Consider the following 10,943-nt stretch of genomic DNA (forward strand, 5'->3'; position numbering starts at 1 on the left):
ATTTTATCTAGAATTTGGAAAGATATCTTGAATGTGGAGTTCTCAAATCCCACTTTATTTAATCTCTTCTCTTTGATAATGCCAAACTAATGGTTGGAAATGGGGGGAAAATGTGATTTTGGAATGACACATGGTTTGGAGATAATCTATTCAATGATTGTTTGAAAAGGCTTTTTTTCTTGAATTTAAACAAAGATGGAAGGGTGGTTGATTTTTGCAATAATATGGGAACACTTTCTGAAGACACCGCCATTTTTACGAGACCCCTTTTGGCTTGAGAGGAGGTGGAGCTAAAAAAATTATTGATCCTCTTCGCGGCTTCTTGATTGATTGCAATAAATCTGACATGGTGAGTTGGGCAGTTTACTGATCAGGCTCATGTTCAGTGCATTCTTTGTATGTCATGTTTGAATCGAATTGTTGCCCCATATTTGACTCTCTTAAACTGGTATGAAACAATGCACCGCCTTCGAAAGTTCATTGCTTCGGATGGCTTGCGTGGCTTGGAAGAGTTAAAACATCTGAATGGCTTTGCCAGATCGGTGCATCAATTGTCGGGAATAGCAGGGTATGTATTTTCTGTCAAGAGAGCCTTGAAACCTCTGATCATCTTCTCATTGGTTGTTACAAAGTCTGGAAAGTTTGGGCAGCTATCTTAAAATAGTGGGGCATGTCATGGGTAGCTCCAAATTTGATCAAATCCCTTGTTCAGTGGTAGATTGGTTGGAAGTTCAAAAAGGGTCTGAAGGTTGTATGGGAGTTCATTCTGTATGCTATCATGTGGAATGTTCGGATTGCTCGAAACAAATTCATTTTTAGAGGATCTCAACTAAACTGGGAAGAGGTGGTGGGGAAAAATAAGTGCAAAATTCTTATCTGGGAAAAGAGTAAGGAGGTATGCAGGTATTTAAATGTAAGTGATTTTATGTTCCGATTGCAACACAAAGGACTATCTTTAGGGGTGTGAGTTGTCATTGTTTTGGACCCTGGCTACTAACATTCCTTGGTTTTGTGATTTGATTTTGGGGGTTGCTATTGGGGTTTTGGTTCTATCTTGGTGGGGTATCTTGGGGGTTATACTGTGGTGGTATTTCTTGTGTCTGCCAATCATGGAGCATCTTCCAAACCCCGCAAAACCACTGTGTCCCGTCCCAATTACAATACCGATAAATTCCAATCCAAAGACAAATCCAACCTTTATTTTTATGTGTCTTGGACTGTTCATTTAGAACGGAATGTCCAACCCAGCACCTTCGACTTTATCCCTATCCGATCTGCCTTTGATGCTTTGGGGGGTGACCAAGTCCTTCATTTCTCCGGTCCACAAAACCTTAGTTGGGTCCATCAGCAAGATAGCCCCTTCCTTTCACACCTGGGTTCGCAATAAAGAGCTTTTCATTGATCACAAGGTCATTAGGAAGTTTCTTGACCTTCCTAAAGTCCGGAACTGCCACTATCCATTTCTTGCTACCCGTAATATCGCTGATTTTGACACGGTCGCCACTAAATTATATGGCACTCCCTGAACTTGGATTGCCGGGGCACTTATTCGGCAAAATAAGCTTCTTCCCATTTTTTCCTTTTGAATATCATAGTGTATGCCAACATCCATGTCACCATCCACAACTCTAACATTTCCCAAGATCAGGGATATGTCCTTTACTGCATTGACTGTCATCTTCCTAAAGATCGTCCTGAAATGATTGTGTCAAAAATGATAGGTGTGTTTGAGGGTCGCAAATCTTTGGGTCTCCCCTACAGGTGTTTGCTAAACTGGTTCCTCACTTCTCCAAGTGTCCTCACTTTTGATGATGATGAGTTTGCCTCTCTTATTAAACCTGTCACCAAACTGACCGTCTCCCAGAGTCAAGCCCATGTCAAGGAGGGGTCATCGGGGGCTAGGACTTCTAATGCAGGTGATGATCTACTTGCTGAGAAGGCGGAGATTGATGAGGTAGCTGCAGGTGCGGCGGAGATGCGTCCCCGATCATTTCACGGCCAACTTCGTCAGTTCAAGCAGTTCATCACACATTGCCTTGATCAGATGGATGCTCGACTCGACGCATTTAATGGACACCTTGATCAGCAGACCACCATTCTTGCCCAGATCCTCTCTCTTCTGCAGATGCAGCAGCAGCCACCTTCTTTCTCGCAGTGATTTTTGATCTCCTCTCTTTTTACTATGTTTTTGGACAGTTATTTTTTATTGCTATTTTTCGTATCCTTTTGGCCTGTATATTCTCTTTTGCTCCTCTTACCTTTGTCTCTCCCGGTCAAAAAGGGGGAGTGTATTTTGTTTTGGGGATATTAGGTATGCATTGCCTGTTTTGGGGATATTGGGTCTTGTATTGATGAACTAATATCTTGATTTTTTATTTAATCATGATTGAACAATCTCTTCATTAAGAAAAATAAAAAAAAATAAAAAAACAATAGAAAGAGAAAAGCAGCAGGACAATCACAAACAAGCTTGAATAGGCATATAGCTCAAATGCATAGCAATATGGTGTATCAAAAGGCCAAATACCTCAAACAAGCATACTTGCAACATCAAAACTGTTTGCAAGCTGCCAACAAAATGGAAAAAGAAAGAAAGAAAACCCCCCAAAACCCCTATATACTGCGACATCACACTAACTTGAAGTATCTCGGGTACCACTTGGGTCCTATCCAAAGCTAAAGAAAACTTGGCAATTCCAAAATTGTTAAATTCAAGGCTAAATTGGCTTCTTGGAAAAGGAGATTCCTATCTTTGGGTGGCAGATTAAGACTTATAAAATCTATCTTCAGTAATCTTCCCATTTATTATCTCTTCTTTTTTAAGATGCCGGAAGGCGTGGCAAAAGAGATTAATAAAATTCAGCGCAGCTTCTTATGGGGTGACAGTGATTCAGGGAGGAAACTTCGAATGGTTTGCTGGGAAAAAATCCTTTTAAGGAAGGAAATGAGAGGTCTTGGAGTTAAAGATGTAAAAATCATGAATGAAGCTCTTTTATTCAAATGGCAGTGGAGATTCTGTTCTGAAAAAGATGATGGTTTTTATAGGAGAGCCCTTTGTGGTAGATATGAACTTCACATGAACAATTGATTTACTTCATCAAATGGTGCTAGTAATTTATCTTGAATTTGGAAAGATACCTTGAATGTGAAATTCTCAAATCCCACTTTATTTAATCTTTTTTCTTTGATAATGCCAAACTAATGGTTGGGAATGGGGGAAAAATGTCATTTTGGAATGACACATGGTTTGGAGATAATCCATTCAATGATTGTTTCAAAAGGATTTTTTGCTTGAAGTTAAACAAAGATGGAAGGGTGGTTGATTTTTACAATAATATGGGAACACTTTCTGAAGACACTGCCATTTTTACGAGACCCCTTTTGGCTTGAGAGGAGGTGGAGCTAAAAAAATTATTGATCCTCTTCGCGACTTCTTGATTGATTGCAATAAATCTGACATGGTGAGTTGGGCAGTTTACTGATCAGGCTCATGTTCAGTGCATTCTTTGTATGTCATGTTTGAATCGAATTGTTGCCCCATAGTTGAATCTCTTAAACTGGTATGGAACAATACACCGCCTTTAAAAGTTCATTGCTTCGGATGGCTTGCGTGGCTTGGAAGAGTTAAAACATCTGAATGGCTTTGCCAGATCGGTGCATCAATTGTCGGGAATAGCAGGTTATGTATTTTCTATCAAGAGAGCCTTGAAACCTCTTATCATCTTCTCATTGGTTGTTACAAAGTCCGAAAAGTTTGGGCAGCTATCTTAAAATGGTAGGGCATGTCATGGGTAGCTCCAAATTTGATCAAATCCCTTGTTTAGTGGTAGATTGGTTGGAAGTTCAAAAAGGGTCTGAAGGTTGTGTGGGAGCTCATTCCGTATGCTATCATGTGAAATGTTTGGATTGCTCGAAACAAATTCATCTTTAGAGGATCTTAGCTAAACTGGGAAAAGGTGGTGGGGAAAAATAAGTGCAAAATTCTTATCTGGGCAAAGAGTAAGGAAGTATGCAGGTATTTAAATTTAAGTGATTTTATGTTCCGATTGCAACATAAAGGACTATCTTTAGGGGTGTGAGTTGTCATCTGGGTTGTGGTTTTGGGGTGCTCTTTGCAGCTGGTTCTTTCTTGTTTTTTGTCTTTTCTTGTTGTTGTTTTTATCCCTATCTGTCCTCTGTTTTTTGTTCTCTTGATTGCTCTTATGGTTGGTCTCACTACAACCTATTTTGGGTGGTGCTCGCAAGTGATTGGGCTTTCTCATTCCGTGCCAACCTAGTTGGGATGGTTTGATTTAGCTATGATGCATTTCTGCAATCCCCCTCCCATTTATTGTAATTATCATAATCTTGTAATTTCTTGGTAATCATCAATAAAGGTTCGTTACTTTTGCTGATAAAAAAAAAAAAAAAAAACCTGAATTCTTTCTAGTAAGGCCAACCAACAGAAAACTTCAATTCTTGGTGGAATAAAGGTCTTCCAGATCCATCTATGGAAGGATTACTGTAAACCTACCATCATTTTCAGCCTTCCATAGTAATGAGTCAGCCTTGTTACTGTTTAAAACAACATTCTCCAATAGAAAATGTAATCCATTCAATTTTCAAACACCTATGCCACTGTTTCCTCATTTCTAGTAGATAACAAAAACAATCTTGGAAAACACTGCCTTAAAGACGAATTTCCAAACCATACATACATCAGACCAAGAACTGATAGATGAGGCATCTTTTCTTTTCTTCAATTATTCAACTTCAACAGAAGCTTAGGAAGTAGTAGTAATTCAGTGCACAAGCATCCTCTTGAATCTCTCGAGGGTTTTATTTAGTAGTCTGACAAACCAAACCAAAGCAAATCAAGCCTTAAGTCCCATCAAATGGGGTCGGCTGATTTAGTAGTCTTATAGTAACTAAAAAAATCAACTCTGAATATTTAAAACCACCTCAAATACTTCTTTTCTTTATTCTTTAAAGCTATCTGCCCTATCCATAAAATCAGACCAAAAAAATTTAACCCTCTAACCCTTTGCATAGCTTAATACAAAGTTTGCTGTTTGACAGTTTGCTTACTTTTCTCTCCCCTGAAGAAGCAATAGTTAACACTAGCGCTGTTTTTGGATCATGGATTTGGAAGGGGGAAAAAAATGAAGTAATTTTTTTACTTATATTTCATTCGCATCTTCCTTACCTTTTCCTGTTTTCCCTATCCCTCCCCAAATCTATGATCCAAACACAACATAGAGGAAAAGCTACAATTTTTTCATGAGGATGATCATGGTATCTTAGTCAATCATCTCAAGCAACATTTCCCTAACCAAAAGATAATCATTGTTTCATCTATTCAGGTTTGGCAATTAGTGCGGCAGTGCTTGGTACTTTTGTGGAAATGTTTCTGAATCTAATGGCAATAGGGATCTGGAGCAATCTAATGGAAATTCCATCTTAAACTCACACGTGGTCTCAATCTTAGACAATGGCTTGAAGTGAATGTGAAGGATAATACAAATGTTGACAATCTTCCTTGGAGTATATGCTTTAATCTACCCTTTGCCACTTGTGGATGGAAATAAATAATTTTGATTTCAATAGGAAATTTAAACTTGATCATGTGATTCTTAGAAACATAATGAATTATGCTAATGAAATTGTTGCTTAGTTTATTACTTTCAACATTGCCTAGGGAATTCAGGCCTTGTTGGCATTGGAGCTATAATAAGGGATGGTTTTGTGGTAGATGGATTTTTAGTTCCCGTAGTTAATCATGGTGGACATGGCTGGTGTGGACTATGATAGACTAGTCTAGCCTTATGTTTTTCTTGCATTTAAAAAGAAGAACAAGATGAAGAAAAAGAAAAGAGTTACCACTAGAGAAGCAAAGCTAGAAGTTTTCATGGGAATCATCATATCTAAATCTGACTCTTGATATAATTAAGAATATGTTGGATATGCCCTACTCTTTCTAACTATGACATTTCTATAGCTAAAGGGTTTTTGACGGTGTCCATTGGAATTACTTGCTCGGTATGCTGAAAGGGAAGGGCTTTCGTGTGAAATTGTATAGTTGGCTTAACGAATGTATCTCCACTGTTTCTCTGTCTTTTTTGAGCAAGATCAATGGATCTCCCACAAGTGAATTCACTCATTTTAAAGGTTTGATGGTTTGTTCAAGAAAGCGAAGGAATTGAATTTGATCAAAGCGGTGGAGCTAAACCAGAGTGGAGTTTCTCTTATTTTTTTGCAATTCATAGATGAGACCTTAATCTTCTGCAATGCTGACATTGATGAGCTTTTTTTGTTTGTATGTCAAAGAGAATTCTTAGATGCTTTGAGTTTAGTTTATGGTCTAAAAATTAGCAGTCACAAAATCCCAGAATGTTATAAGAATTAGATGCATTGAGCTTTTGAATGTTGAAAAAGAATTATTAGATGTTTTGAGTTAGTGTCTGGTTTGAAATCAATTACTAATAGATTTCATTTGCAGATTTTTTCTTTTTAATTTTTTTTCAAACCATGGAAAATGACTTCTTTGTCAATAAGCTGCTGTCTGGTTGGACAGAAAAGAAATTATTACGATTTTTGAATGGTTTTGGTTATTTTTCTTGATTTTTGTATTAAAATAAGACCATTTTTATCTTTTTGTAGTTCTTTATTCTCATGTTTAAACATGCAATGAGTACAAGGCTTCAAAATTAAATTCAGTCAGTTTAATGGGTTCTGTTTTTGTGCTATGAAATAACCAAGTTATGGTTATTTAGACAAGAATACAATAATTAGACACAATGAACATGTGGTCAGATTTGAGCTTTTTGTTGGCAACTTCCTCGGACATGTCCTAGATACATAGTTAGATGGATCACTTCATTCCGGTCAAGAAAATTGTGGAAATTGTGAATCTCAAAACATATGATAAAATTGTTACGGATCCATCAAAGAAAATCCATAATATATATTTTTTTGCTTGGTAGGATCCTTTTCAAGTATTATTTGTGAATCAGAGATTTAGAGACAACCAAAAAAAATAAAAAAATCCTTCAAATGAGTAATTTGATGACGAACATGAAGTGAACAAGATATATTGCACCATTTAAAAAATAAATAAAACAATAAAAAAACAACCCACTATGAATTAGGATTCAATTACTGTTTTGATTCTACTTCGTTTTAACTAATTGTGTAACTTGTTTTTATTTGAATTAGGATTCAACCCACTATGTATTAGTTGTTAGCCTAATTTTGTGTGGCCTATTTTTTTTTTTCTCTTTATGGCCCAATTATGTGTTTTTTAGTATTTTTTTAAAAAATATTTCGCACAATTTTTATTTATTTATTTTGTAGATACATCTAATTTAGAAATGCTTAAAATTATAATATTTGTGTTTTTCTTTTTTTAAAAAAAGTTACCAAATACAAAAAAATATAAAAAAATACGAATTGCAAACTGAGACAATTATTTTTAAAAACTCTAAACCAAACATAGTGATTTTTTTTTTTTTATAAATATCTAAAAAAGCCCTGAAAAATTATTTCGCCTTAGGCCCCCAGAAACTCAGGGCCGGCCCTGAAAAGGAGAAGCTCACTGGGACGCCGCCATGGGGTGACGCCGCTACCCCGTGGACGCCGCTACTCTCCTTTCTCTTTTTCTGTCCCTCTTTCTCAGTGGACTGAAACTAGGGGTGTAATTTTGGCCTGTGGCCCACGGGCGGCCCAAAGCCCGCCCACGGCCCGTTTAGGCCCAAGCCCAGCCCGAGGATTTGGGCTAGGGCCTGGGCCATCGTTTTGAAGCCTGCCCGGCCTATTGGCCCGCTCAAGGCCCGTCCAAAAGCCTGGCCTGAGGCCCGGCCCGCTCGGCCCATCCGATATCCAGTGTTATTTTTAATGGAAAATAATAAAATTTTAGTAAAAAAAAAAAATGTTTAAGCTTGCCCAAGCCCGAGCCCATGGGCCCGACCCACCTAAAGCTCGAATACCCCTGGATTTAGATTAAGGCCTGGGCCTAATTTTCTGACCCGTGGGCCAGTCTGATTTTTTTGCGGGAGCCTGCAAGGCCCGACATGGGCCGGGTCAAAATTACACCCCTAAAACTCTTTTTTTTTTTTTTTTTTTTGGTTTCCCTCCTCAAAACGCGTTTGTTTGATAGCCGATCACTTCGCACACAGTCACGCCCAAAGCGGCTCCGAAGCGTTTTTTTTTTTTTTGAATTTGAACAACGATTATAAAGTCAGAACTCTCTCCCCCCCAATTCTCTTCATCACTCACGTTCATCATCTTCTTCTTCTTCTTCTACCCCAACTCTAAAAAACCCCAGCTCTGATATATATATATATATATATAATGGACCCGACGAAAAACACATATACATTTGCTTCCAGTATTCTCGACCAAATTTCCCGTTCCATGGATGACGGGAACGAGAATTTTTACGACAATAGAGTCGTCAAAACTACATCTATGTATCCCCCATCATCCGCTTCCGGTATTCTTGACGATATCTGCCGTCCCATGGACGGCGGGAACGAGAACCAGAGTCAGGGCCGTAGTGTCATGGACGAAGACATGGCGAGCCGAGCATGTCTCCTCAAGCACGAGACAACCAGTGTTTCAAAGAGGCCAAAGCCAGTGAAGACAACTACTGTTTCAAAGAAGGAGAAACAGCCAATCTGGCCTGGGGCTAAGCTCGCGAGCCTTTTCAAATCTCTGTTTACTAATGGAAATTCAAAGAAGACGAAGAAGAGAAAAGCAGAGTCCACTCAAGCATGTACGTGTTCATGGGCATCTACGTGTTCAGCAGCCGTGAGAGAGATTTTGAAAGGGCATGCAAAGAATGCTATGGTGCTCAGAAATGAAAATGCTAGTGGCAACGAAGATGACTATGACGATGCGGCTAGTGATTCAAGTTCGGATTTGTTCGAGCTTGATCACTTGGCATTTACTGGGAATAACAATAGTAGATAATATTGTGTAATGATTAGTTTCATAGTTGATTAAATCATTTACTGGGCATTTACTTGGCTGGTGGCATGATTGTTAGTTTCATATTTATCATTCATTTATTTTTCTGTACAGTAATTTTGAGCAAGTATTTTTATGTTTGTTTATATATATATATATATATAGAGAGAGAGAGAGAGAGAGAGAATGGGAGGTGAAAAAATTGAAAAAGAAATGTATTTTATTTGATCAAGTGGTGTTTAATTGTCTGTGACATAAGGCGCATCAAGGATTTAGTTGCCACTTAATATTTTGTTGAATAGAAGTTATTCTTTTGGCCACCTTACCTGGTCTTATTTCATCTACTTAATCTTGTTTCAGCTGCATACCCTTATACAACTTCAGCTATACATATGACTATATAATGTCAACACCAACTAGTTTTGTGGACAGGTGAGTGGACTGACTCATTTGTTTCTCTCCCCTATTAAAAGAATGTTTTGAAGCCTCAATTAATAAGAAATTTGTATTGATTTCAAGCTGCACAGAGATTTGGCAATTAGCTTTGATAACTCTTTTGAATTTGGAATTCTAATTGTTGTATGTGCTTTATGCTTTATATAGAACATTATATTATTGGAATATAAGTTCATGGCAGTACTCATAAATTTGTTCTAAATTTAATGGTGGAGCAGTTTTGCTCATACGAAAGAGGGCCGCTACAATCCGAAAATGCATCCTGTGATTCCTGTTCGTAACTGGAGGAAAGGATCTCAGGTAAGTCCCATAAGAGTTCAATGCATTGATTTTGTTGCTTCCTGAAGTTCAATAGAAAACCAAAAAAAGAAGTATAATCTATTAGTCAATGTTACTGCAGACTGTAGTTGTTTGACTCTTATCTGTTACATTATCTTCTTGCAGTGGGTTGTTCTTACCAGAAAACATGCTGAGATTGTAGTGAAAGATGATACGATCTTTCCCTTGTTTCAAAGGCATTGCAAGGCAAGTTGAATGCAAACTCACTAGGATATTAGAGTTCTCTTGTTGAGCCGTATATGTTTTCTGTACTCTGCTTAAAGTATGGAAATTCTGCTTGAAGTTTTTTTCACCCCACACATGGTGAATTAGGATTCAGTTTGAAACTTATATTGGCATCCTTAAAGTATGGAAATTGTGTTTAATTGAATAACATGTTTTATTATTCAATAAACTTGATATTGACATCCTTAAACTCACTAAGATATTTTCACGTTGTAATAACATGTTTTATTATTCAATAAACTTCTTATATTTAGAAAAAGTTATTCCTGTTAATTTGTCTTTGTTAGGCTCCGTATGAATGTGCCTTGTCACATCAGCCAAACCTTTCCATTTGATAAGATAATTTTTATTGAGGTAACACATGACTCTTAATATACTCAGGACCTTTATCATATGAATATGTCATGAAATAAATTTTGAAGACTTATAGCACCTTCATAGGATTTTCTTAATCACTCCCTTTACGGTTCCCGTTGATATACACTATTCCTTGTGTTTATTCTTTTTGATGAAAATAACTCATCCACTAGTCTCTGACATTTGAACAGGTACCTGTTCTAGAACATGTAAACATTTCTGTACAGACTAATGAAATGGTGGCAATTGTAAGAAATGACATTGCTTATTTACTGTTGTTTCATTCTGGAATAAAAATTTGAGTACAAACTGTATTTCCATTTCCTAATCTTGCCAAGGTCGGTCTCAGTGGTAGTGGGAAAAGCACATTAGTGAATCTTTTGCTTCTATGAGCCAACCAGCGGAGAGGAAAGCAATGTTTACACATGTATTATGTCATGATCTTGGAATTGAATAAATGATTACATGGAGGAACTACTAATCTATTATTTCACCTATTAGTTTATAAGTTTCTATATGGTGAAACCACTGATGCTCTCTCTAAGCAAGTTTCAAGCATTTCTGAAATGTGTCCTGCGATGTCCCCAGTGAAGTATGTTTGACACCAGATAAAATGTTTA

The sequence above is a fragment of the Camellia sinensis genome, chromosome 9, assembly GCF_055761805.1.
Source record: "Camellia sinensis isolate YWXY chromosome 9, ASM5576180v1, whole genome shotgun sequence".
NCBI classification, from domain to species: domain Eukaryota; kingdom Viridiplantae; phylum Streptophyta; class Magnoliopsida; order Ericales; family Theaceae; genus Camellia; species Camellia sinensis.